Source organism: Heteronotia binoei, chromosome 6 (genome assembly GCF_032191835.1).
Source record: "Heteronotia binoei isolate CCM8104 ecotype False Entrance Well chromosome 6, APGP_CSIRO_Hbin_v1, whole genome shotgun sequence".
Taxonomy (NCBI): domain Eukaryota; kingdom Metazoa; phylum Chordata; class Lepidosauria; order Squamata; family Gekkonidae; genus Heteronotia; species Heteronotia binoei.
Genome location: NC_083228.1, coordinates 137,139,045 through 137,164,740, shown reverse-complemented (window position 1 = coordinate 137,164,740; position 25,696 = coordinate 137,139,045). Strand labels below are relative to the sequence as shown.

At 46.8% G+C, this 25,696-nt stretch overlaps 1 pseudogene; it reads left to right on the top strand.

Moving 5' to 3' along the window:
- The first annotated feature begins 6,114 nt into the window (after nt 1-6,114).
- The window catches only part of LOC132574461 (cytochrome P450 2J2-like), a 29,618-nt pseudogene continuing 10,036 nt past the window's right edge, over nt 6,115-25,696 (top strand).

The following is a 25,696-nucleotide window of genomic DNA, read 5'->3' as shown; positions in this document are numbered from 1 at the left end:
GAGTTTTGTGTTTTCTTTTGATGCTATATAAGTAACCTCCAACTCCAACAGTGTGCAATAATCAGTAATAAGTAAGAGCCCAACTGGTGGCAAATCAGAGAATTTTCATTGGTTGGATGTGGCCTACGCAGGATTGGCTCGCACTCTGTCTCTGGCATGCCATTGGCTGATTCTGCTCTCCCCACACCCACCACCAGTACCGTCAGGCAAGAACCCCACCAGCTGGCCACTGACTTTTGAGGGAGACAGTTCTCTGTTAACAAGGGCTGGGGGCTTACTGATCACTACTCCCCTTTCCTCGGGGCCCACTGTAGAAAGTCCTGGACAGTCCATCTCCCCCCACACACAAACAACGCTGCCGAGAAGCAAACAGTAAACTGTGAGAGACATGTTCATGAGCAAAACAGTAGCAGTTCCTTCTCTTCAACTGACACAAAAGGAATGTTCATTCACAACAGGGAGGGGCCAGTACCACAGCAGCAGATAAGTAGACTGACACAGGGTTTCCCAAACTTTTCTTTCCTGTGGCCCGGTTATTTTTACACTTCTCCTTCGTGGCCCACTAAAATTTAGGGGTAAAGCCAAGAGACTTTGGGGGTGGAGTCGGAAGACAGGAATTATGTCATTTCCTGTGGTATCAAGGGCCAAGTGATGTCACTTCCGGGGCACACTGAACCAAAACTCCACCTTTTCATGTGATGTCACTTCCAGGGCACTCCCCCAAACCTGCCTCTTTTTCTGAAGTAAGTTCATTTTCAGAAAAATCTCTCTGAAACTCATGCTGAGACAAAATGGGGGTGGAAAGTGGGCGGTCCTCTCTTTCCACTCCCACACCTGCATGTATCTGTCTGTGTGTTCTTCTCCAGCTTGCAAGCACTCCTAATGCCCATGTTCAATTGCCTGCACCACCAACACACCCCTTCCTCAACAGCACTGGCCAGTGTATGCAGTTGGGAGTGCTGTTGTCATTGCCCTCAGGAATGCCAGCACTGTGTATCACCCACACTGGGCCCTGGCAGATGCTCTACCTCAAAATATGCTGAAACATTTAGCAGGCCCTTCCTTCAGCTGCTACTACTGGAACCCTTCCTCAAGCTACAACCAAGCTTGCTTGGTTTCAAGAAAATCTTTTGACAGCTATTTTTCATACTTTTCTTTAGCTGAAACACTGGGAAATTGCTGTGAAAGGTAGCAGAGAATTGTACCGCAATTAATGAATTAATTTCCAGTTATATGAAGTTCATACAAGCTTCTCTGTAGTTATCCCAAAAAGGATATTTATGAGGGGCCTGCAGCTTTTTACTGGCTGTGTTTCTCATGCCTTTAAAAGCAACCTATTTTGCAGATATTTAGCCAGTGAACTTCTATCATCATTTTTAATATGTACAGGAGGAGTTTAATTTTGGTGTCAGACAGCTGTTAAAAGCAAGACCAGTAAAATGGTGCCAAGTTCATAGTACCATCACTTCCAGTGCTGCTGAGATATACTGCAGTAATCTCCAATAATCTCTTTCTGCCCCACATCTCTCACTCTCACTTACTCACACACACAGAAATCTCATAGAAAGGCCAGCTGGATACAACTAGGGGTGCCAACTTTTCATTGGCAGAGCTCCTATGTCTGCAACAACAGTATGATGAACAGAAAAGTTTCATCCAGTAAAAATGGAAGGAAAGAAGGAAAGAATGAAATGAAAGGAGAGAAAAAGAAGACATGGAAAGAAAGAACATAAGAACATAAGAGGAGCTATGTTGGATCAGGCCAGTGAACTATCCAATCCAAAATTGTCTCATACAATGCCCAAAAAGAACCAGAATGTCCACCAATGGGGCCAAGCCACTAGAAGCCCTCCCACTGCTGCTTCCCCCCCCCCCCGCCCCACTCCCAGCACCAAGAATACAGACAGAGCATCACTTGCAGGGGGGAAAAAGGGGAGGAGGAGAGGGAAAAAAAGCCTTTCTCACCATCAGATGACCCCAGCCAAGCAAAAATTCTGCCCAGAGGTCGTTTGGTAAAAAAAAAATAGCTACTGGAATGCCCACTCCACGCCCCTCCCGGCTAAAAAAAACACACACACCCTTCTTTGCCACCCAGGCAAATCTCCCCAAAAGAGCATACTGCAAGGCACATGAAAGCTCATACCTTGAAGAACACTTCATGGGTCTAAAGTGCCAGTGGACTCCAGCTTTTCTCTTAAACACTGGGAGGGGGGAAGAAGGAAGGAGAGGCAGCCCAGCTCCTCTCTGCACAACACAGAGACAGGGAAAGGAAGGAAGCCAAACAGAGCTCAGGATTTGCAGCCTGCTTCAGTCTTCAAGGCTAGTTTTTTTTCTGCACAGCAGAGAGACGGGGGAAGAAAGGAAACCAAATGGAGCAGAGGCTTTGCAGCCTGTGTCAGTCTTCAAGGCTAGCTTTTCTCTGCACAACAGAGAAACGGGGAAAGGAAGGAAGCAGAGCAGAGGTCATGCTTTGCTGGGGTGGGGCTAGCTTTGCTGGTGGTGGGGTTAGCTTTGGCTTTTCTTGTGACCTGGTAGTGAGGCTTCCATGGCCCTGTACCAGGTCACGACCCTGCAAATGGGAAACACTGGACTGACACTATATAATGACACTATACAAAGCCCCCTTTCTACCTGCAAATACTCTTCACTCTTTCTATTCAAATTAGGCTACAGTGGGCTCATATGATAGAATGGAATCAAGAGAGAGAGGACCTTCCTCCTGGGGAACTACTGTTGCCAATTCCACCCCTGCCCTTTGCTATAATTCTTTTTCTTAATAATGTCTTTAATAACTCTAAACTGATGCTGGTTTGATTCTGAGAATCTGCACCTTATGTTTTGTTGGATAGAAGCTTGTACTCTGGTATACACCTGGCAGAATGGTCCCAGTAAGCATTGTCCTGGGTGCACATGAGTATGAGCTCATGGTGCATTAAAGGGGGATGCCCCTGAGGTCAAGGAGTAGGCATTTAGGTAACAGTTTCTGCTGGTTGATTGCAGGGATCCAGCTAAGAGAATTCTTAGTTCATGGGTGAATCATACATCTGTGGAATTTAATTGTGTACTTAATCAGGGATGCTGACCTGGTGTGTGTCAATGACACCTGATTCAAGGAGTAAATCTCTCTCTGTTATGCCCACTTTCAAGTGAAGGTCTGATGCCTGCAAAACGGGATGGGGGAGTTGCAGGGGTCTTTCATATACCCATCACTCTGTCTATATGTTTTTCATGGGCCTATATCTTTGAGAGGGTTCTCACCATGCAATGTCCCATCCCCAATCTGTCCAGTCCGGCCAAGGAGGTCATTAACATTTCCGAAGTGTTGTTAAGATGCAGAGTGTGAACTGATCACGTCATTCTCTCTGACCAGGGAGGGCATTAGCATTTCTAAAGGGTTAGCCCTGACCTGGAAAATGTGGCTGCTCAGTCAAAAAAAAAAAACAAGAGCAGCTTTTCCATACCTTTGCACAGCCTGATCTGCTTAGTTTCCTTGGAAGTAAGCTTCACTGTGCTAAACTGTCCTCTACCAGGCTCCATGCCCAAGAAAAATCCCTGGCTACGGTGCTGGTTTATCAGAATTTCAAATGTTTGTTTCCGGTGTGTATCCCAGTGTTGAACAGAGTAGGGATCTTATTAAGGTAATGTCCGAATCACTACTGAAGAACTTTGGTATTAAGCTTATCTAGGCTCATTGTCCTTTAATTATTCTACCTCACTCATGACATCCTTGGCAGTATTAATGTCACAATAGGATTAGGAAATCTCAATTTATATCCTTAGTCGGCCTTGAAGCTCAGTAGGTGACCTTGGATCCTAGTCATGGTATTTCAAACTAAATGGCCAAGCAGATTGTTGTGAGGGTGAAATGGAGAAGGTAATCTCCATGTATTTTGTCCGGAACTTCTTGGAGGAGGAACACAATACAAATATAAGACATCGAAATTTAAGGGCAGACCACCTCATCTAGTGTTAATAACAGTATTAAGTGAGAGGCTGTTTCTACATTTGACAGAAGATCCTCTCTTGGTGCCTATTTAAAATGTGCATCTACATTGCATACCGCTGTCACTTCTGTCTTGCTTTGCTTTATCTTAAGTTGTCTGCACTCATTTTCTTTAATTGGCACCAAAAGCGATTTCACCCCAGAGTTGCTCCTCACCAGCACCAGCCTGAAGGTGAATGGCACCCAAGGCAGACTGGTGGCCTGCTGCCCCCCTCCACCGCAACTGGATTCTCTCTTTCCCTCTCTCTCTCTCTGGCTGTTTCAACACTCGGGGTTGATTCTGCTTTTATGAGCATTGAATCCACTTACAGAAAACTCCTGTTCAAAAGTACTCTTGTAAAGTGAAGAACAGGGCCAGCTCACCAACTAGGCAAACTAGGCAGTTGCTGGCAGGCTAGGGACTCCAAATTTGGCCTCCCCCCCAGGCAAACACCTAGTTTGCCCCCCCCCCCCCCGTGCCTCCTCCTCCCTCCCTTCCCCTCCCCAGGTCTATTTCAATGTCCAGAAGGGTGATGATCAATTGCTGCTCCCACCCCCTCCCGCCTATCAGCTGATCGGTGGGTAAAACCATTATATACGCTCACTCAGCACCTGTGCAGGCCAGCAGCAGCATGAGCAAGCCACGTTCGAAAGGGCGCCACTGCTGCTACCTCCTCCCCACTTCCTGGATAGGAAGGAAGTGGGGAGGAGACAGTGGTGTCCTTTCAGATATGGTTAGTTCATGCTGCTGCTGGCCTGCCCAGGCGCTGATTGAGCGCACAGCATGGTTTTACCCACAGATCAGCTGATCGGCGGCGGGGGGGTGGCCGGGAGCGGCAATTGATCATAGCCCTTCTGGACATTGAAATAGGGGAAGAGAGGGAGGAGGAGGCACGGGGGGGCAAACTAGGTGTTTGCCTGGGGGGGGACAAATTTGGAGCCCCCACCCAGCCGGCACCCTAGGCAACCGCCTAGTTTGCCTAGTCGGTGAGCTGGCCCTGTTCTTCACTTTATAAGAGTACTTTTGAACAGGAGTTTTCTGTAAGTGGATTCAATGTTCATAAAAGCAGAATCAACCTCGAGTGTAGAAACAGCCAGAGAGAGAGGGAGGGAGGGAGGGAGAGAATCCAGTAGCATTTTAAAGACATAGAAAATCTTGGTCTAGTGTCAATAAGGATTTCATGGCCACCATGACTACTATGGGTCTGTCTCAAATCACTATTGTGCTCTCACTAACAAGGCACACGTTGAACTTAGTTGTGGTGCAAACTTTGAAACCAGGACAATCATCAGGTGATCTGTCTTTATGTAAATATCCTCAGTTCCATGCGAAGTGAGCTCTTGATTGAATTGTCTTAATGTTTCCTGTGGCGTGTTTAAACACAGAAAATCCATTCAGGAAACATTGTAAGTGTTCTGCTCCGAATTTAAAGCAGTATCAAAGTAATTCGCAATCAAGGCGCATCAGCACGGGACTTCCATGAGCTAACCACCATTGGCAGATGCTGACGTACGGACAGCCACTGAAAATCCGACATGCTTCCGGACTCCACTCATGCCGGTAACGGGATATAATGAACATCTGACCGCACCCCTGGTGTAGTTCATTTTAATCAAAGCACTGTTCATGATAGCTTTTCAGTTGGTGCATCTTGTCGTTGCTTTTGGCCTATTATTTACTGGAGAAGAGACAGTATCTCCCAGGGTCACAGTCAATGTTCCATCTAAGTTCCACAGTGTTGTGAGCAGAAATGCTAAACTGTGTGCGAAAAAGCTAGTCGAATTAAAATTGTGAGTGAGCCTACATTTGATTATTGCATAAATTAGGTTTTTTAGTTCCATAAACTGGACACCACACCCCCTGACGCCCAGTCAGCCAGAACTGCGTTCCTGTGCGTTCCTGCTAAAAAAAAAAAAAAACCCACCTGTTTCAACTAATAGATTGTATAGATCTTTGATATTAAACTTCCTTCTCCGGAAATGATTGCGAAATCACATCACAATCAGTCACGGTGATAATCCCTACATGCACGGATGGCATCATCCCAGAATTAGTTGGAACATCCTGTGTATTTATCCTACCACAGAGTATATAAAAGTAAGTCACTAGAAAATGAAGACAAGGGCAACAGCCTGTAAGAAAAGAACGGCCACTAGAGGAAGAACATCCAGCCCATCCCTCTGAAAGATATCAAGGCAGAGAAAAAGAAGCAAGGATGATGTTGGGGGTGTTGGTCGCCCTGCTGGTGTGTCTCCTGGTTCTGCGCTTTCTGAGACAAGTGCAGTCACACAAGTCCTACCCTCCTGGCCCCCTTTGGCTGCCCATCATTGGAAACGTTTGGCGATACGCCATCAACCTTCAAAAAGATACTTTCATCAAGGTATGTCATTCCATATAATTACTCTGTGCAGTTGATTAAATAGTTAAAGCGAGAACTATATTCAATCTTTTTCTTTCTAGGCTCACACCATTTCTTGACATCCTTTGGTAGTCCTCTGTGCAATCTCACTAGGGTTGCCAATCCCCAGGGGATTAGCAAACACTAGAAATAAACCGCTGCTTTTTTATGTTGCAAATAAACGCTTAAGCAGTTCCTTTCACAATGATGCAATTCTGTTATTATCGTCACAAACCGAAATTCATTCAATGCCCATAGAAAAATCGAAAAGGTATTTCACACCACTCTTGTAAGGTAGTACTTTACAGCCCACTGTCTCAGTTCTCCTTTGCTTGAAAGACGTAGACAGAGGCACGCTTGTATAGGATTCCTCCTATGGGTAGGAGACCGAAGTCTGACAGGTGCGGCGGCTACACAGGTCCTAGGTTCAGTTCTGTGTTTTGTTCACCTTCCACTGGCCGCTTTCTTTTAGCTTTACCATTCGTGCAAGCCGCAAAGTAACATTGTATTGTAATGTGTGGGCAAATGCCTTTAGCACAGTTTCCAAAGCTAAAAGAAAGTGGCCAGTGGAAGGTGAACGAAACACAGAACTGAACCTAGGACCCGTGTAGCCGCCGGCCCTGTCAGACTTCGGTCTGCTACCCATAGGAGGAATTCTATACAAGCGTGGTACTGTCTACGTCTTTCAAGCAAAGGAGAAGTGAGACAGTGGGCTGTAAAGTGCTATTTTGCAAGGGTGATGTGAAATAGCTTCTTGATTTTGAAAGCACTACCTTCCAAGAGTGGTGTGAAATAACTTTTTGATTTTTCTATGGACATTTAATGAAATTTGGCTTGTGATGATAATATAAGTGCATCATTATGAATGAAACTACTTAAGCATTTATTTGCAACGTTAAAAAGCAGTGGTTTATTTCTAGTGTTTGCTAATCAGTACACTGCAGTTTCCGGTTTGCCCAATCCCCAGGTGGGGGCAGGGGATCCCCCGGTTTGGAGGCCCTCCCCCCGCTTCAGGGTCATCAGAAAGCAGGGGGAGGGGAGGGGAATGTCTGCTGGGAACTTTATTATTCCCTATGGAGACTTATTCCCATAGGAAGTAATGGAGAATAGATCTGCGGGTATCTGGGGCTCTGGGGGGGGGGCTGTTCTTTGAGGTAGATGCACCAAATTTTCAGGATAGTGTCCAGTACTTCTCCCCAAAATACCGCCCCCCCCAAGTTTCAAAATGATTGAACCAGGGGGTCCAATTCTATGAGCCACAAAAGAAGGTGCCCCTATCCTTCATTATTTCCTATGGAAGACATTTAAAAGGTGCAGTCCCTTTAAATGTGATGGCTAGCACTCCCTTTGGAGTTCCATTATTCTTGTCACACCCTTGCTCATGGCTCCACCCCCAAAGTCTCCTAGATCCATCCCCAAAGTCCCCAGGTATTTCTTGAATTGGACTTGGCAACCCTAAATCTCACATATCAGATCTGCATCTGTACAGAACTCACTTAAGTGGAGGAGCAGGGAATCAAACCCATTTCTCCCAGATAAGAGTCTGCACACTTAACCAACATGCCAAACTAATAGAAATAAAGTGCACAATTGTATTATCCCAAAACAATCCCTCCCACTCCCCCCCTGCCAGCCCCTCCCCCTCCCCCCTGGAAAAATTGTCTGCCACAAAATTGGTCCCAAAAAGGTTGAGGACCACTGCTCTAGTGGAACCCAAGAAACCTGGGAATCTCCTAGGAAGAGGGAGCGGAGGGTAACAGGTAAGATGGCCTATTTTTTAAAGGTAAATTACATCACATCTTGAGATTTCAAATATCCAATGAAAAAGAAAGGTGTCAAATACATGCAAACCGCCCCAAAAAAGGAATTTTAATTACTTTGGACAATGGTTTTATGGCCATGTTTATTGCAGGAGGCTAGATTTCCTTGAAGTCGGGCAAAGGTGATGCATTTCTCTCTGTGTGTCAAGATGGATACCCATTCATCATGTATTTGGAGATGTTTTTACTTTGATGGTCTTTAACAATAATGAAAGGAAAACGCAGATTCTAAATGAAGGTTAAGAACATAAGAACATAAGAGAAGCCATGCTGGATCAGGCCAACGGCCCATCAAGTCCAACACTCTGTGTCACACAGTGGCAAAAAATGTTATATACACACATACACTGTGGCTAATAGCCACTGATGGACCTCTGCTCCATATTTTTATCTAAACCCCTCTTGAAGGTGGCTATACTTGTGGCCGCCACCACCTCCTGTGGCAGTGAATTCCACATGTTAATCACCCTTTGGGTGAAGAAGTACTTTCTTTTATCCGTTTTAACCTGTCTGCTCAGCAATTTCATCGAATGCCCACGAGTTCTTGTATTGTGAGAAAGGGAGAAAAGTACTTCTTTCTCTACTTTCTCCATTCCCTGCATTATCTTGTAAACCTCTATCATGTCACCCCGCAGTCGACGTTTCTCCTGGTAGAACTGTGAGACCGGATCAGAGGTATACCACACATTCACCCATAACACGATGGCACTTAGCTTTTGACCATTGTGTCTCTGCTGTCTTTCATTTGTTTAGAAAATGCTGAGTTGCAGGGGTGTTTGGGTCCTTTTGTTAGTTATGGTTTCAGAACAGGGCTTAGGGGAGGTTGCTAAAGGTTGCAGGACTATTCCAGCATTGCCCACAATAACTTTGGGGGTGGATCCGGGAGAGGGTGGGGTTTGGGGAGGGTAGGGGAGGAGTCTCAGCAAGGTACAATGCCATAGAGTCCACCCTTCAAAGCAGCCATTTTCTGCCAGCTGGAGATCAGTTGTAAAAGCGGGAGATCTCCAGGCCCCACCTGGAGGCTGTCAACTCTAGGTAAAGAAGAGTGAACTGCGCATGTTACAGTCAAACAAACCAGCTGAATTGGTTTAATTTTTTCTCTTGTCTCTTTTGATGGAACTGGCAGCTGGCCAAACAGTATGGAAGCATTTACATGCTGTGGCTGGGATCTATACCTATAGTTGTACTGTCTGGATATGAAGCAGTGAAAGAAGGGCTGATAAACCACGAAGAAGATTTTGCTGATCGGCCTGTGACCCCATTCTTGAAGGCTATGGGAAAAGAACGGGGTAAGATGATGGGGAAAGTAAAAAAATGGGTTTCGTGAACGATGATCCTTGTCCTCCCTTCAAGTGCAAGGAACAAAAGAGAGCAAAGAAAACATCCAAATGTTGCAGTCACTTCTAGAATTATGTGCCTGGAAACTGAAATTGCTCTGCACTTACTAGCTTTGTCATTGGGCTAGGGTTGCCAAGTCCAATTAAAGAAAAATCTGGGGACTTTGGGGGCGGAGTCAGGAGACTTTGGGGGTGGAGCCAGGAACAAGGATGTGACAAGCATAATTGAACTCCAAAGGAGTTCTGGCCATCACATTTAAAGGGACGGCACACCTTTTCAATGCTTTCCTTCCATAGGAAATAATGAAGGATAGGGGCACCATCTTTTGGGGCTCATAGAATTGGACCCCCTGGTCCAATCTTCTTGAAACTTGGGAGGAATTTTGGGGAGAGGCACTAGATGTTATACTAAAAATTTGGTGCCTCTACCTCAAAAAATAGCCCCCCCTGAGCCCCCAATACCCACGGATCAATTCCCTATTATTCCCTATGGGAATTGTTCTCCATAGGGAATAATAGAGTGCCCAGTAGACATTTCCCTCCCCCCCCATGCTTTCTAAAGGGGGGGAGGGCTTCCAAACCAGGGATCCCCCCTCCCTGCCCCCTCCCTCTCTCACACACACACAAGCACTTACCAGATTGGAGAACTCTACTTGCTGTGAAAACGAAAGAAAAAAAAAGGGAGGGGCTGTTCTCCGAAGCTCTTCCTGCTTCCTGCCCAGCCTTAAAGGGGCCACACATTTTACAAACGGCTCAGGATCTCAACAATATGAAGCCTGCAGGTATGTTCTTCCCCCTTCCACCCCCCACCCCCGCTTCCCGATTTCTGGGGGGCGGGAGATTAGGCTGCGAACCCAGAAGTCCCCCGCCAGAGCGGGGGGGTTGGGAAGCCTACATTGGGCACTGCCACTTTTGTTGCCTGTTTTACGTTGTTACTGTTTTCTACATAAATTTGACAGTCTACAAGGGAGACCTCAGGCTGCTGTAATCTGAAAAAGATCTGGGGGGAACTTGAGAGGAAGTTGTCTTGATTCTTTTGTTCTGGAGACAGAATTTGGGCATGTAGCACCTCCGGCTTCTCCCTTTTTCCAGGTCAAACTTGGGAGGGCCTCATTTAGCAAAGGGGGGGGGAGGAGGTTGCTCACACCCTGTTCTTTCTTCAAGCTTGCTGGCCTTTATAATGCTGCTAGAAGCTCTTAGAATTGCTGAAGTTGAGAAACAAATGGAAAAGGTGACAGGAACTCAAACAAGAAGTCTAAATGCAGCATTTCGGCAGCTTGCCCATAGAGAGAGGGAGAACTATTCCAATAACCGCTGCACGTTATGTAAAATTTTCCACAGTGGATTTTTCCTCACCAGAGGCAAACCCAAAGTTTTCTCCTTCTTACCTCATGTTTTCAGACTTCCCAGTTTTAGCTTGTTCTGAACATTCAGAGTAAGAAGACGACTTTGGGTTTGCACCTGGTGAGGAAAAATCTACTCTGGTCGACTTGGTTACTATAAGGCAAAATGCATTGTGTGTACCAGCCCCAGATTTTTGAGTGCTGCAAGATGGAAATTAATGAGGGCTTTGCTACTCAAAAACAAATATATTTTTGTATACACTGCTGTCAATTCACAGACGATTTATGGAGATCCCAGTGAGGGTCTTTCAAGGCAAATGAGAAGTAGAAATGGTTTGCCATTGCCTTCCCCTGCATAGATCTGGATCTGGATCTCAAAACCTGCTAGTAACCCCCGGGCCGAAGGAGGCTCGTCTGAAGTCAACCAGCGATAGGGCCTTTTCAATCACAGCCCCCTGCTGGTGGAACCAGCTACCGGAGGAGGTGAGGGCCTTGCGGAACCTTGGGCAGTTCTGCAAAGCGTGTAAGACTGTCCTCTTCCGGTCGGCATACAACTGACCGGCATTTAAGAACTGCGGAGGAAGGCCGTCAGAAAAGCACCAAATTGTTAGACTGTTTTCTTTCTGGTTTTATAGTTTTAATTATTGTAAATTATTGAATGTGTTTTAATATTTACTAATTTTATTGTTCTGGTATTTTATGTTGTGAGCTGCCCTGAGCCACCTCGGTGGGGAGGGCGGGATATAAATGGAATAAATAAATAAATAAACAAACAAACAAACAAAGCCTTTCTTGGTGGGAAAGAGCCTTCCTTGCTACTGACCCTCCTTAGCTTCCAAGATCTGATGAGATCAGGCTATTTATTCATTTATATTTATTTTATTTTATTTATATCCTGCCCTCCCTGCCAAAGGCAGGTATAGCAGCGCCCGCCTCACGGCCTCACTGGATCTCTATATTTTAGTCTCTTCGGGGTATTTTTACTTGTTTCTTTGATGGGACCACAGCACCTTTGTTTGCTCTTCCCACAAAATATAGGCTCATGAGAACTTTAACTTAAAGCACAGATTTATTGTAACAAAAAGTCTTAAACTGGGATATGGGAGATATTTACATAGGCTAGTACGTTTGTTCTGTTGTTTCTGTTAGGGGAGGGACCGTTCTGTTGTTCTGTTTCTGTTAGGGGAGGGACCGTGGCTCAGTGGTAGAGCATCTGCTTGGGAAGCAGAAGGTCCCAGGTTCAATCCCCGGCATCTCCAAAAAAGGGTCCAGGCAAATAGGTGTGAAAAACCTCAGCTTGAGACCCTGGAGAGCCGCTGCCAGTCTGAGAAGACAATACTGACTTTGATGGACCAAAGGTCTGATTCAGTATAAGGCAGCTTCATATATTCATATGTTCAGGCTTTACAATCACTTTTACTTTCTTGAGTCTTTCACAGTTACACGGTTCACAGTTTCCTTCAACTCACTCTCCACCTCTAGCCAAGGTCTGGCCTCTTGGGAGTGATGTGTCTAGTCTCACCCCTCGACTGAAGTCTCTCCTCTCAGCCCTTCTTGGTGTCTCAGACCCACATCCACTCCCTCAACCTCCTCACTAGATCTTCAGAGTGGTTCCTAGGTGTTTGTGACCGTTCCGGTCTTAACTGACTCACACACACACAGCCCTCTTGGCTGGTTTTGTCCAGCTGGTAGTCTCTGGAAGACTTCCCCGTCTCCAGCTCCTTCACAGGATCAGCTGCCCTCTCAGCCCTTCTGGCCGGCACTAACTGACCCTCTCAGTCTCTGTCAGGTCCCCACTGACAGACTTCTCTGACAGGCCTCCACTCTGTCAGACATCAACTGACTGAACTCCTGCCTCAGCAGTTTCTCTCCTTCCACTACTTTCCCTCCCTGAGAGCTCTCAGCACTTTGCCCCCACCCTCAGGTCACCTGACGCAGCCCTGTGCGTCTTCAGATTATGGTTAACCCATTGCTTTCCGTCAGAGCAGGCTCAGGGCATTTGGCAGACTATACCATGCTGCCTTCCCTCCCAATGCAAAGATAGGTGGCCAATATCAGAGACGGTATCTGGGGAAAGCCCACAGGGAAAAAAGCTCACAGAAAAACCCCACAGTCATAAATGCTCACAGGGAAAAGCCCACATGCAAAAAAGCCCACACGGAAAAAATCCCATACAGAAAAAAGCCCGCACCGGAAAAAGCCCACGCGGAAAGAAGTCCACACGGAAAAATACCATATAAAGCACCATAGATATTTATAGTTGTGAATAACATTCACCGCCCCCCCCCCCCATTTATGAGAATGAACGGGTATTACCTATATTTGATGTCGTTACCATAGCATTAAAGTATGTCATAGTCACATGCAACAGTCTGTGTTGTGATTTTATCAAGTATAATTAAATAATAATTTTGCTAAGTTGTTTGTATACTTGATGGACTGCAGAGGTACCTGGCTTGCCCATGGCCGGTGTGTGGGAGTAGGTGAGGTAGGTGGTGGCCTGGGGTGCTACCTCACCTATGGGGTGAGGAGAAGAGTGTACCCAGCCCTGCCTAGCTGCTCTCACCTTCAGGCAAGAGCAGCCAAGTGGGGCGCCTCCTTCTCCTCCAAGATCAGCTTCCCTAGCAGCCACACTCGTGTTCTCGGAAGCAATCCAAGACTGGCTTTCTTAGGGCAGTTTTGGAGCACCTCCAAGAGTGCACTTTCAGGCATTCTCCTCTGGGCTCAGAGGAGAACGCACCCCTACCCAGTGGTGTAGGGAGGGGGGGTGGGGGGGTCGCCCCAGGTCTGGGGGGTCTGGGGGGCCCTCGCATTGCCAAGGGGGGTCCCAAACAATGGGCTGGAAGCGAATGCAAGCCCTTGGCAAGTTGTAGGGGGAGCGGCAGCCGTCTGGAGCCGGGGAAGGCGCATGGCTGGCTCCCTGCAGCCCGAGGGGGACCCCGGCAGGCGCCACCGGTGATTTCCTCCCGCTGCAGCGCTTGGTGATCCGGTAGGTCCCCGGGACGGATGGGCTCTCTCGGGCGCGCCTCTGGGGGAATGAAGCCGGGAAGGCGGCAGCCAAGGGAGGCTGGGAGCCTGCGCATGCTGCCCTGGTACGGCGGAGGGCTTGCTTGCGAAGAAGGTGGGCTTCAGGTCGGGCTGCCTTTTCGGGCGTCCCCTTTGCAGAGCGGCGCTTCGGAGCGGTTTTCTTTGCAAAGCGTTTTTTTTTTTCTTGTTCTTTGCGAGTTCGTTTTTTAAAACTGTTATGTAAGGCTTTGTAGATCGCACATGTAAGGAACGGACGGGTTGTCATGCTTGGAACGTGTGAAGCGCTCGTGCTCTCCCCCCCCCCACATAGGGGGGCCCACATAAATCTTGGGCCCCAGGCCCCCAAAGCCCTAGCTACGCCCCTGCCCCTTCCCAAATATTCTTGCCTTGAAAGTGAGAGTGGGCAGGTTCTGGTGCGTTTTCCTCCTTTGAGCTCGACTTCCCTTGCAAGGGAAGCCGTGCTCGGAGAACACACCCCACCCAGCTGTTCCTGCCTTGAAAGTGAGAGTGGGCGGGATCTAGTGTGTTCTCCTCCTCCCTTGCAAGGGAAGCTGGGCTCGGATGATAATGCGCCCCACCCAGCTGCTTTTGCCTTGAAAGTGAGAGCGGGCAGGGTCTGGTGTGTTCTTCTCCTCCAAGCTTGGCTTCCCTTGCAAGGGAAGCTGAGTTTGGAGGAGAAGAAGGCGCCCCACTTGGCTGCCCTTGCCTGAAGGCAAGAGCAGCTGGGCAGGGCCAGGCACACTCTTCTCCTCTGAGCTCAGCTTCCTTTGCAAGGGAAGCTGAGCTCAAAGGAGAAGAATGTGCCCTGCTTGGCTGCTCTAATTTCAAGGTCGAGAGAAGCCAGGTGGGGCACATTCTTCTCCGAGTCCAGTTTCCCTTGCAAGGAAAGCTGAGCTCGGAGGAGAATGCCTGCAAGTGCGCTCTCGGAGTTGCTTGGAGAGCAGTCTTGGATTGCTTCCAAGAGCATGGGTGCGGCTCGCTCACAGTCCTCCCTGCACTCCCCCTGCCACACCACTGCACCCACCCTTCCCTCAGGCCGGGGTGCGGCAGCAGGGCAGGCAAGGACAGGGATGGCGGTGGGGGCAGATGCCGGTCTGGGGCACCCAAGCCCCTAGTGCCGGGTCTGGGCTTGCCATAAAGTAACACTGGCTGATGCAGAGGCAGGTCGCCTAGAGGTGAAAATGAGGACATATAAGGCACTACCTGACATGGTTGCCACTTCCGTGCAGCAATGTGAAGCGGTTGGAAGATAAGCTTAATTACTCAAGGGGACTGACTAATTTGCAATGAAGAATTATAGCTGAGTTTTTATTGTTGTTATTGTTGTTCTTAAATAATTGTTGCTTTTTAGTCTTTTGTTGCGGCCACTGGGCGTAGCACAGTGTATTTGTTAAAATACAAATGAAGGGAGATTGAGATAGGTCCGGAAATTGGCTTCTTTTAATGTTTTGGTTTTAATTTTTAATAACAAAATAAGTAAGTCGTATTTAATTATTTGAAACATTTTAAGCCATATAGTTGTTCAAAGCTGTGAATACTAGACAGTACTTTAGAAATTACTTCATACCAACTTTGAATGGTTGACAAATTGTAGATTAATAAATTTAAAGTATTTATATTTATTTAAAAATATTTCTATATAGAGTTTGATTTATGTTGTTATTGTTTTTTTCTTCTTAATAAAGTTCATTGATAACAAAATTTCCTGTATTTTCCCTTCCAATCCCTTACACTCAAGAGCATTAAAACCCTCTTCATGCAGATCATTTTTGGATAGTAATGAATTCATATACTAATAACATAGCAAAATTATCATTTAATTATACTTGATAAAATCACAACACAAATCGTTGCATGTGAAAATGACATACTTTAATCCTACAGTAACAACATCAAATATAGGTTATACCTCTTCATTCTCATGAATGGGGTGTGAATATTATCCACAATTATAAATATCTATGGTACTTTACATGGATTTTTTCCATGTGGGCTTCTTTCCGTGTGGGCATTTTTCCATATGGGCATTTTTCCTGTGAGCATTTTTGACTATGAGGTTTTTCTGTGGGCTTTTTTCCTGTGGCTTTCTTCGTGGAACCATCAAAGACACATCACTGAAACAGACAGGGACTGATTCTACATCTGCACTGCAGTCATATGATTTATAAAAAAGGGGGCAGATTTCCAGAACATAACCATACAGAACCATTCAGCTTGCTGTTTTCCAGGCTGACAGTCTACTGTCTAGGAGTAATTGCTTTGAGGACTAATTTCTTATTGATTCTTCATGGCTTCAGGCATTGCATTGTCAAATGGCCACACCTGGAGACAACAGAGGAAGTTTGGGCTGGTCACCATGCGGAAACTGGGACTGGGGAAAGAAAGGCATGGAGCACCAAATACAAGAGGAGGCCCATCAGCTTGTCGAGACTTTTGCACGTGCAAGAGGTATGTGATGTCAGGAAACTGGGCGGGCCAATGGCTGCGGTAGTCTACCAATGCTGGCACACCAGCCCTCCTTTCTGCACCAGCCCTCCACTGGTGTTTAAGATGCCAGCTAGCAACAGATGTGATTGCCTGGCAATCCTGCAACAGCTAGCAATAATACCCCTAGAGAAATTTTCCCATATTGGGAGTTAGAAACACCTTCAACTCTACTTTAGATGGCTTCCAAACAACTCTTTCTCCTTTCATTTATACTCAATCATGAAATGGGCAGAGAGCAAGTTAATTTGAAAAGTTTTTGTCTGAGAAACATGGTCTTCGCATTTTGACCCTCTAATAGCGGCCACATTTCATGCGCACTTTCACGGTCAGTCATTAAGGGGTTTTCTTGGTCACATATTGCATTCAAAATAATCAGTTGTGCCTTGGCATCTTTATCAGCAAAGTCTATCAGTTCCTGTGGACAGGGCCGGTACGTGGGAGTAGGCAGCTTCCTTGGGCGCCACTTGGCCTAGGGGCAACATGCGCCCCCTCTCCCCACGGCCGCTGCCACCTCCCTGCTGCCCCGCACTGCCTTCCACGGCCACAGCTGCCCTGCGCCTCCCTCCCCGCACCCCAAAATGCTTCTCATCGCCTCCCCACTGCCCCGCGCCTCCCTCCCCGCAGTCGAAAGCCGCCTCCCTGCTGCCTGCACCCTCCTCCCGCAGCCAAAAATGCTTCCCACCACCTTACACAGCTGCTGCCGCCTTCCCACTGCCCCGTGCCTCCCTCCCAGCACCCAAAAACACTTCCCCCCACCACCTTCCGCAGCTGCCACCGCCACCTTCCTACTGCCCCGTGCCTCCCTCCCGGCACCCAAAGATGCTTCCCAGGGCTGTGACAATCATCCTGGCCCTCCCCTACTTCAAAGGGAGCCGGCCGGTTCTTTTTGAATCAGGTGAGGGTTGAGATGAGAACTTGCGTATAGCATGGGCAGCCGCGATGACGTCACTTCAGATGACGTCAGTGGGCCCCGTGTGCTTCACGCACAGAAGAACAAGGGTGGGCGGGGAAATGGCTGTCTGTCTAGGGGCACCCAAACCCTTAACACCGGGCCGGCTGTGGATTCTCTGCAAATGCAGCATCTTCACACTTCTGTACTCTCAATGTACATTTTACTCTCATTGTCCACATTCTATAATTATGGGCATTTAAAACAGGAATCTGAACCGTAGGAGAACGGAACACAGCCACACTTTGCTGAGGATTACTCACAACACTTGAAGCTGAAGGCTGTCAGACATCTTTCGCCTTATACTTTAGATCATCATGCAGTCTTTTTCCTCAGGCATAAACAGGAAGCTCTCTCTGAGATGCGATTGTGCAGTTCCCTGGGTGAGCGCACACATGGGGGACTTGTAGAAAAACCTCCCTTTCAGCGAGGGTGGGTACTTGAGCCGAACTAGCAGTCTGAAGAGGCAAGCATGGACTGCTGCCAGGATCCTGCAGCTTTAACAGGGACTGTCTGATCCCTCTGAAACTAACATAACTTAAGCGGGTTTTTTCAGGACGAGATAATATCGGGTAAATTTCTCAGTGTGATAGCACCCGCAGGCTGACAGGCTAAGGAGATTTCACAGACTGGGACCATAACCCTGTTGTTAGATAAATTCTTATATTCTCGGAAGCATATTATTCAAATCGCTCAATATTTTGTGTAAAACAACAAATCAAAGAATAGAGAACTATTAGTGATAACTAGGCCTCAGACTCAGCAGGAGCTCACAGGAGCACAGCTCCTGAACCTTTCTGAGGGTTCCCCCTCCTCCTCTCCACCTTGTCCACTGAATAGTAGGTGCATCTGCATAACAATCCCTGTATGAGCTCCACCACCTATTTTTCTACAAAACAACCCCTGGTATTAACTAATGTACTGCATGGTACAGCATATAACCGAAGAAGAGCAGTGAGTTCACAACTGAAACAGAATGCTCGGAGATGCAAATTAGCATCCTCAAACTAACCAATGAACAAACAGTACTTCACCTTCACAATACCTGATGTGCTGTCAACTTGTAAATCCTAACAAGATCACAACACAAAAAAATGAAAAGATATAAAAACCAGTACAAATAGCAAATTAAAACCAGTAACATAGTTCAAATGTACAAAACACAGGGTTTCCAGCTGAAATCCTTGGTCTCCAACTTCACAAACTGGGCTGTATAAGATGGTACTTTGATATCAGTAGTATTAGCAAGGTATCAACAAAATGTCTGCAATGGGGGGGGCGGGGCTAAGATCTCTGGTTGGGTGTGAGGGAATATTTGTCTAGGTTGTATGTTTTGGGAACTCTCTTGATACACTTCTAAATGTTATTTCAAGGATAAGCCACTCTTAAGATTGCAATGTTCTCACTTTCTCTTACCTATGAAATTTCACTATGAAATTCACTCTTGACTGATCACAGAAGTTCCAACAAACTTTGTTTGCAGGGCAGCCATTTGACCCTACAGTGCCCATCACCAATTCTGTCTGCAATGTGGTCAGTGCTGCGGCTTTTGGACAGCGGTTTTCTGCTGAAGATAAAGAATTCGTCAAGTTAATGGAAGCCATTAGCAATATATTGACATTTTTAAGTAGCACTTTTCATGGTGTAAGTCATTTTCTTTTGCTTTCCTATAAGGCCAGACAGGCCTAGATTTCCTTTCTTTCCATCTTTAAGATAAACCCTATAAGATGACTAGGGTCACAGAAGAAGTTCAGATATTCGTTGGTTGACTCAAACTATATGGTTTGAATGGGTTCTGTCAGAATGAGAAGACTTTCGATTTGATAACGAACTATGGAAAAATAGACATCAGTGCAGATGCCTTTTGTTCATGGGGTTGGATTTAAGCAACATTTTTACACTGTACCTCTGCTGGCTGATCAAATGTACCTCTATCCCTGCAATATTCAGCCTTGTTATCACTTCTAGCCAACCAAATGAGTATCTCCTAGATTCCAAAATAATTTCATTGCCGACTACCTGGAGCCTGGTAAGATTGATCCAGTATAGAATGAGAAGGAAGGAAGGAAGGAAGGAAGGAAGGAAGGAAGGAAGGAAGGAAGGAAGGAAGGAAGGAAGGAAGGAAGGAAGGAAGGAAGGAAGGAAGGAAGGAAGGAAGGAGCAAAGAACCCGTGCCACCAAACCTATCCTAGAGCTTTGTAGAAAAAGCCCAGTAGGAATTCATTTGCATATTAGGCCACACCCCGTGACAGCAAGCCAACCAGAACTGCATTCCTGTGTGTTCCTGCTCAAAATAAGCTCCATCTGAATCTTTCATGATTTAAAAGAAATCTATTCTAGAACCTTTATGAGGCATAAACTTGTACCCCCTTCTAAAACTTGCAAATCCTCATTACTATTAGGGTTAGAGGTGTCAGAAGGACAAAAATGAGGAGGTGGGTTATGAATGGTCGCTTCAAATTCTAAGCACTTGCAGCAGTTTATCTCATTCTATTAGGGTTGCCAATCCCCCGACGGGTAAATAAAAAAAAACACTAAGAGACACCATAAATTTTAAGCAACAAGACAGTGTAATGTAGAGGTCACTGGTGTTCTGACCAAGCTTGCACATAGAACTTCAAACAGAAAAGAGCATGTAGCAAAAAGACATTAATAGAAGACAGTTCAAAAGCAGTCTTTCCAATCACAAAGGAATGACAATATTCCAGTATTCAGTTAATGGAACTAAAAGAAGCCCTTCCAAAGACATCTGTTCTAGATATCAAGATATTTCATCCGTCTTTCTTCAGTTTGGAGGCTTATTTATCACTGGAACCTAATCTTTACAATACATTCACAGGAGACCAACAAGGTTCAGAACATGTCTGTAAGATTTCCAGGTTCTCCAACAAGTTTTCAGCACAGTATCTGGTGCCTCTCTTCAAAACACCCTCCAAGTTTCAAAAAGATTGGACCAGGGGGTCAAATTCTATGATCCCCCAAAGAAGGTGCCCCTATCCTTCATTATTTCCAGTGGAGAGAAGGCATTTAAAAGGTCTGTGGTCCCTTTAAATATGATGGCCAGAACTCCCTTTGCTTGTCACAACCTTGGTCCTGGCTCCTGCCCCAATGTCTCCTGGCTCCATCCCCAAAGTCTCCTGGCTCCACCCCCAAAGTCTGCTGGCTCTGCCCCCAAGTCTCCAGATATTTCTTGAATTGGACTTAGCAACTCTACGTTCTACACACAGAAAGTTTCACTTCAAATTAGTAGAACAGGTTTTGTTCCATTTTTGTAGCAATTAGGAATGTGGCCAATTTTGGGTGGGGCTGCAAAACTTCAAAAAAAACCCCCCACATTTGTTTTAATTTGAGGCAGGCCCCTCCCTTCCAGTCTTCTAACACAGAGATACTTACAATTGTGAAGAGATCCCAGGTCGGATCTAGAACAAGAATCGCAAAAAGATCACACGGGGACGTAGATGGACCCCTTCACTCTTTCTCCTCCCGTAGCAGATAAATCCAAGTGGGCCTCTAGGTGGCAGTAAAGATCTATACGATTTCACTGTAACAGATTACCCTGGCTCGCCCTCTGGAATCTGTATCACTTCAATGATATTCAGGTTTAGCAGCAACAAGCAATTAGAAGAACGTGGCGATGGCAAATGTGGGGCAGTTCAAACTTCACAGAAGACAGGTGACAATCTTCTGGTAATTCATTTTATTACACAAAGGCATCACTGGAGACAGCAGGCAGGATAGGGATCAAACCCATGACGCTGATTTGAGAACCCCAGCAGTTATTTTATAGACTGAGTCATCTTATGGTACTGATAGATTTTTGCTTTCATCTTCCTTGCAGCTTTATGAACTTTTCCCACGGATCATGGCATGCCTCCCGGGGCCTCACAAGAAGGCCCTTTCAAGCATAGAGACTGTGCTTTCGTTTGTAAGGGAAGAGATAGAAAGGCATAAGGAGCATCACGCTGTCCATGAACCACAAGATTTCATTGATTTCTATCTGTTTCAGATAGAGAAAGTAAGTATGCACCTTCTATGTGAAATCAGATGCGCTCAATAAGAAGGGAAATAACGACAGTGAATGCAAACGGCATTATTTGAAACCTGTATACCTCTTCACCGCATGAGCTTCAGGTTCAGAAAACTGAATGGAGGTCTCCTCTCCCAGCTCAGGAATTGTAACCCACAAATTTTATCACACAAGTGTTGTGCAGTGTTTGTGGGAAGAGGACTGATCCATCTGAAGAGGTAATATTTTCCAAGTATCGCCTTCAGGCTTCTCAGCAACCCAAAACAAAAGGGCAGAAACCCTCCAGACCAAAAACAGACCAGTTTCTAATGATGTTACAGGACATCTACGTTCTGTCTACGAGTTATTGTTGTTGCTTTTTTGCTGTACAATCGTAGCTGACTTATGGTGATTCCATAGGTTGCTCATGTTCGTAAGTGGTTTGCCATTGCTTCGCTCCATGTCATGACTCTGGTATTCCTCGGTGGTCTCCCATCCAGAGACACTGAGTGACCCATGGTGGGCCAATGGTTTGTTGAGTGCACCCCTAGGCCAATAACAGCACTCTGTTTTGTCACCACAATAGGGGAATTATCATCTATGATGGTATCCTGACCTGGGTACCCCAGGCTAGCCTGATCTCATCAAATCTCAGAAATAAAGCAGGGTCATCCCTGGCTAGTAAGAACATAAGAACATAAGAGAAGCCATGTTGGATCAGGCCAACGGCCCATCCAGTCCAACACTCTGTGTCACATAAGAGAAGCCATGTTGGATCAGGCCAATGACCCATCCAGTCCAACACTCTGTGTCACATAAGAACATAAGAGAAGCCCTGTTGGATCAGGCCAATGGCCCCTCCAGTCCAACACTCTGAGTCGCATAAGAACAGAAGAGAAGCCATGTTGGATCAGGCCAGTGGCTCCTCCAGTCCAACACTCTGTGTCACATAAGAACATAAGAGAAGCCATGTTGGATCAGGCCAGTGGCCCCTCCAGTCCAACACTCTGTGTCACATAAGAACATAAGAGAAGCCATGTTGGATCAGGCCAATGGCCCATCCAGTCCAACACTCTGTGTCACATAAGAACATAAGAGAAGCCCTGTTGGATCAGGCCAATGGCCCCTCCAGTCCAACACTCTGAGTCGCATAAGAACAGAAGAGAAGCCATGTTGGATCAGGCCAGTGGCCCCTCCAGTCCAACACTCTGTGTCACATAAGAACATAAGAGAAGCCATGTTGGATCAGGCCAATGGCCCCTCCAGTCCAACACTCTGTGTCACATAAGAACATAAGAGAAGCCATGTTGGATCAGGCCAACGGCCCATCCAGTCCAACACTCTGTGTCACATAAGAACATAAGAGAAGCCATGTTGGATCAGGCCAATGGCCCCTCCAGTCCAACACTCTGTGTCACATAAGAACATAAGAGAAGCCATGTTGGATCAGGCCAATGGCCCCTCCAGTCCAACACTCTGTGTCACATAAGAACATAAGAGAAGCCATGTTGGATCAGGCCAACGGCCCATCCAGTCCAACACTCTGTGTCACACAGTGGCAAAAAATTTTATATATACACACACACACTGTGGCTAATAGCCACTGATGGACCTGTGCTCCATATTTTTATAGCCACCTTCAAGAGGGGTTTAGATAAAAATATGGAGCACAGGTCCATCAGTGGCTATTAGCCACAGTGGGTGTGTATATATAAAAAATTTTGCCACTGTGTGACACAGAGTGTTGGACTGGATGGGCCGTTGGCCTGATCCAACATGGCTTCTCTTATGTTCTTACTAGCCAGGGATGACCCTGCTTTATTTCTGAGATCTGATGAGATCAGGCTAGCCTGGGGTACCCAGGTCAGAATACCATCATAGATGATAATTCCCCTATTATGGTGACAAAATAGAGTGCTGTAATTGGCCTAGGGGTGCACTCAACAAACCATTGACCCACCATGGGTCACTCATTGTCTCTGGACTCCCATTGTATCTTTTGCCCTGCCTATTGCAGGCCCAGGAATGTTGACCAAGCCACCAAAACAGTCCTACGTCAGAGACATAAGAACATAAGAGAAGCCATGTTGGATCAGACCAGTGGCCCATCCAGTCCAACACTCTGTGTCACACAGTGGCCAAAAAAATGCCAGGTGCCATCAGGAGGTCCATCAGTGGGGCCAGGACACTAGAAGCCCTCCCACTATTGACCCTCCCAAGCATTAAGAATACAGAGCATCACTGCCCTAGACAGAGTTCCACCAATAGAGAGCCAGTTTGGTGTAGTGGTTAAGTGTGCAGACTCTTATCTCGGAGAACCAGGTTTGATTCCCCACTCCTCCATTTGCACCTGCTGGCATGGCCTTGGGTCAGCCATAGCTCTGGCAGAGGTTGTCCTTGAAAGGGCAGCTGCTGTAAAAGCCCTCTCCAGCCCCACCCACCTCACAGGGTGTCTGTTGTAGGGGAGGAAGATAAAGGAGATTGTGAGCCGCTCTGAGACTCTTGAGTGGAGGGCGGAATATAAATCCAATGTCTTCAATACACTGTGGCTTATAGCCACTGTTGGACCTCTGGTCCATATATTTATCACATTTCCAGTCTTCTCTGTGTCCTTTCTGTTAACTGGCCTCAGAAAGGGTTGCTGTTCTACTGCAGCAAAAGACCTCTGCCATCACATCAATGGGCCACACAGATGGTGTCTCAGAACAATCTGTCTCCGAAAGTCACTGAAATAGTCAGGGAGCTGCTATCGCCACCGTAATGTGACAAGGCAGCAAGGCCTGGCCCCACCAGGAGCATTTTCTCGAAGGCCATGGTTGCCACCTCTTTCCTGTTCCTCTCTCCCTCCTCCCCTCCATCTCACTTCAGGACAGATGAGGATTCTCTGGAGTTCAGTTGTGATCCCAGGAGTTCTTCAGGCTCCACCTAAAGGTTGGCTGCCCCTAGGTCTAGCTGCTTGCTACTGTTCAGCAACACACACACCCCACATGACAGACAGTGTGCCATAGGAGCTGGCACTTCAGAGCAAGGTCTGCCACACCCAGGTTCTTGCTGTGGAAGCTGACTGGGTGATTTTGGACCAGTCAGCCTAACCTACCTCACAGGGTTGTTGTACAACTTAAAAGGGGGAGGGGAGAATGATGTAAGCTGTTTTGGGGTCCCTTCCACTGTGGAGAAAGACTGACCTTTTCCTAGGTAGAGCCTGCAGGGAGAGGAGAGAAAATGGAGAGATGAAGTCAGAGGGGCAGATAAAGGGAAGGAGTTAGGGTTGCCAACTCCAGGTTGGTAAATTCCTGGAGATTTGAAGGGTGGAGCCTGAAAAGGTTGTGGCTTGAGGAGGGGTGGGGCCTCAGACAGGTACAATGTCATAGACTCCACCATCCAAACCAGTCATTTCCTCTTGGGGATCCACTTTTGCCAATCCCCAGGTGACAGCTGGAGATAATTTAGAATTACAGCTGCTGACCAGATGGCAGAGATCACTTCCCCTGAGGAATATGGTTGCTTTGCAGGCTGGACTGTGTGATTATATCCTGCTGAGGTTGTTTCCCTCCTGCTTTGATCTCCACTGTGGAGAAAGACTGTACTTTTCCTAGGTAGAGGCTGCAGGGAGGGGGAGGAGATGGAAAGCTAAAGTTAGATCAATTCGCCTACAGAAAACAGCCACTTTGAGGAGCATACTCTATGGCAGGGGTGGTCAGTGGTAGCTCTCCAGATGTTTTTTGCCTACAACTCCCATCAGCCCCAGCCATTGGCCATGCTGGCTGAGGCTGATGGGAGTTGTAGGCAAGAAACATCTGGAGAGCTACCATTGGCGACCCCTGCTCTATGGTATACCACAACACAACCAAGCCACACAAAAAAAGTCAGATCACACTATGAGCTCAAGCCACAAATCTGAATGTGACATGCAAAGGCGGCAAAAATGCACTGCAAACAAAAGAAATGCTGAGCTTCAGTGTCTGTGTGACTGTCGTCATGCTCCCCCCCCACACACACACAGACATTTATTCTTCCTTATCTCCATTCTGGGGCTCTTTCAGGGCTTTGAGCCACCACAGACACAGGGATACACACATATGTGGGGATTGGGGAAGCCAGTATCTCTTTCAGCCCTGAAGTGGGTGGGAAGACAGCAAGGGTGCTAGGATGAGTGAATGCCAAGGGTTGGGGGAGTAGTAGCATGCCAGGGGTGCAGGGGTAGTTGAGAGGAAGAGGTGGTTTGGGGTGAGTGGTAGTTGGAGGGGATGGGAAAAAATGCTATTTGTTACCTTCCTGCTTGAGGGGAGACGAATGGGGCATTGTAAAGGAATCTCAGTTAACTTCTCATGATTAGAAAAGATTCT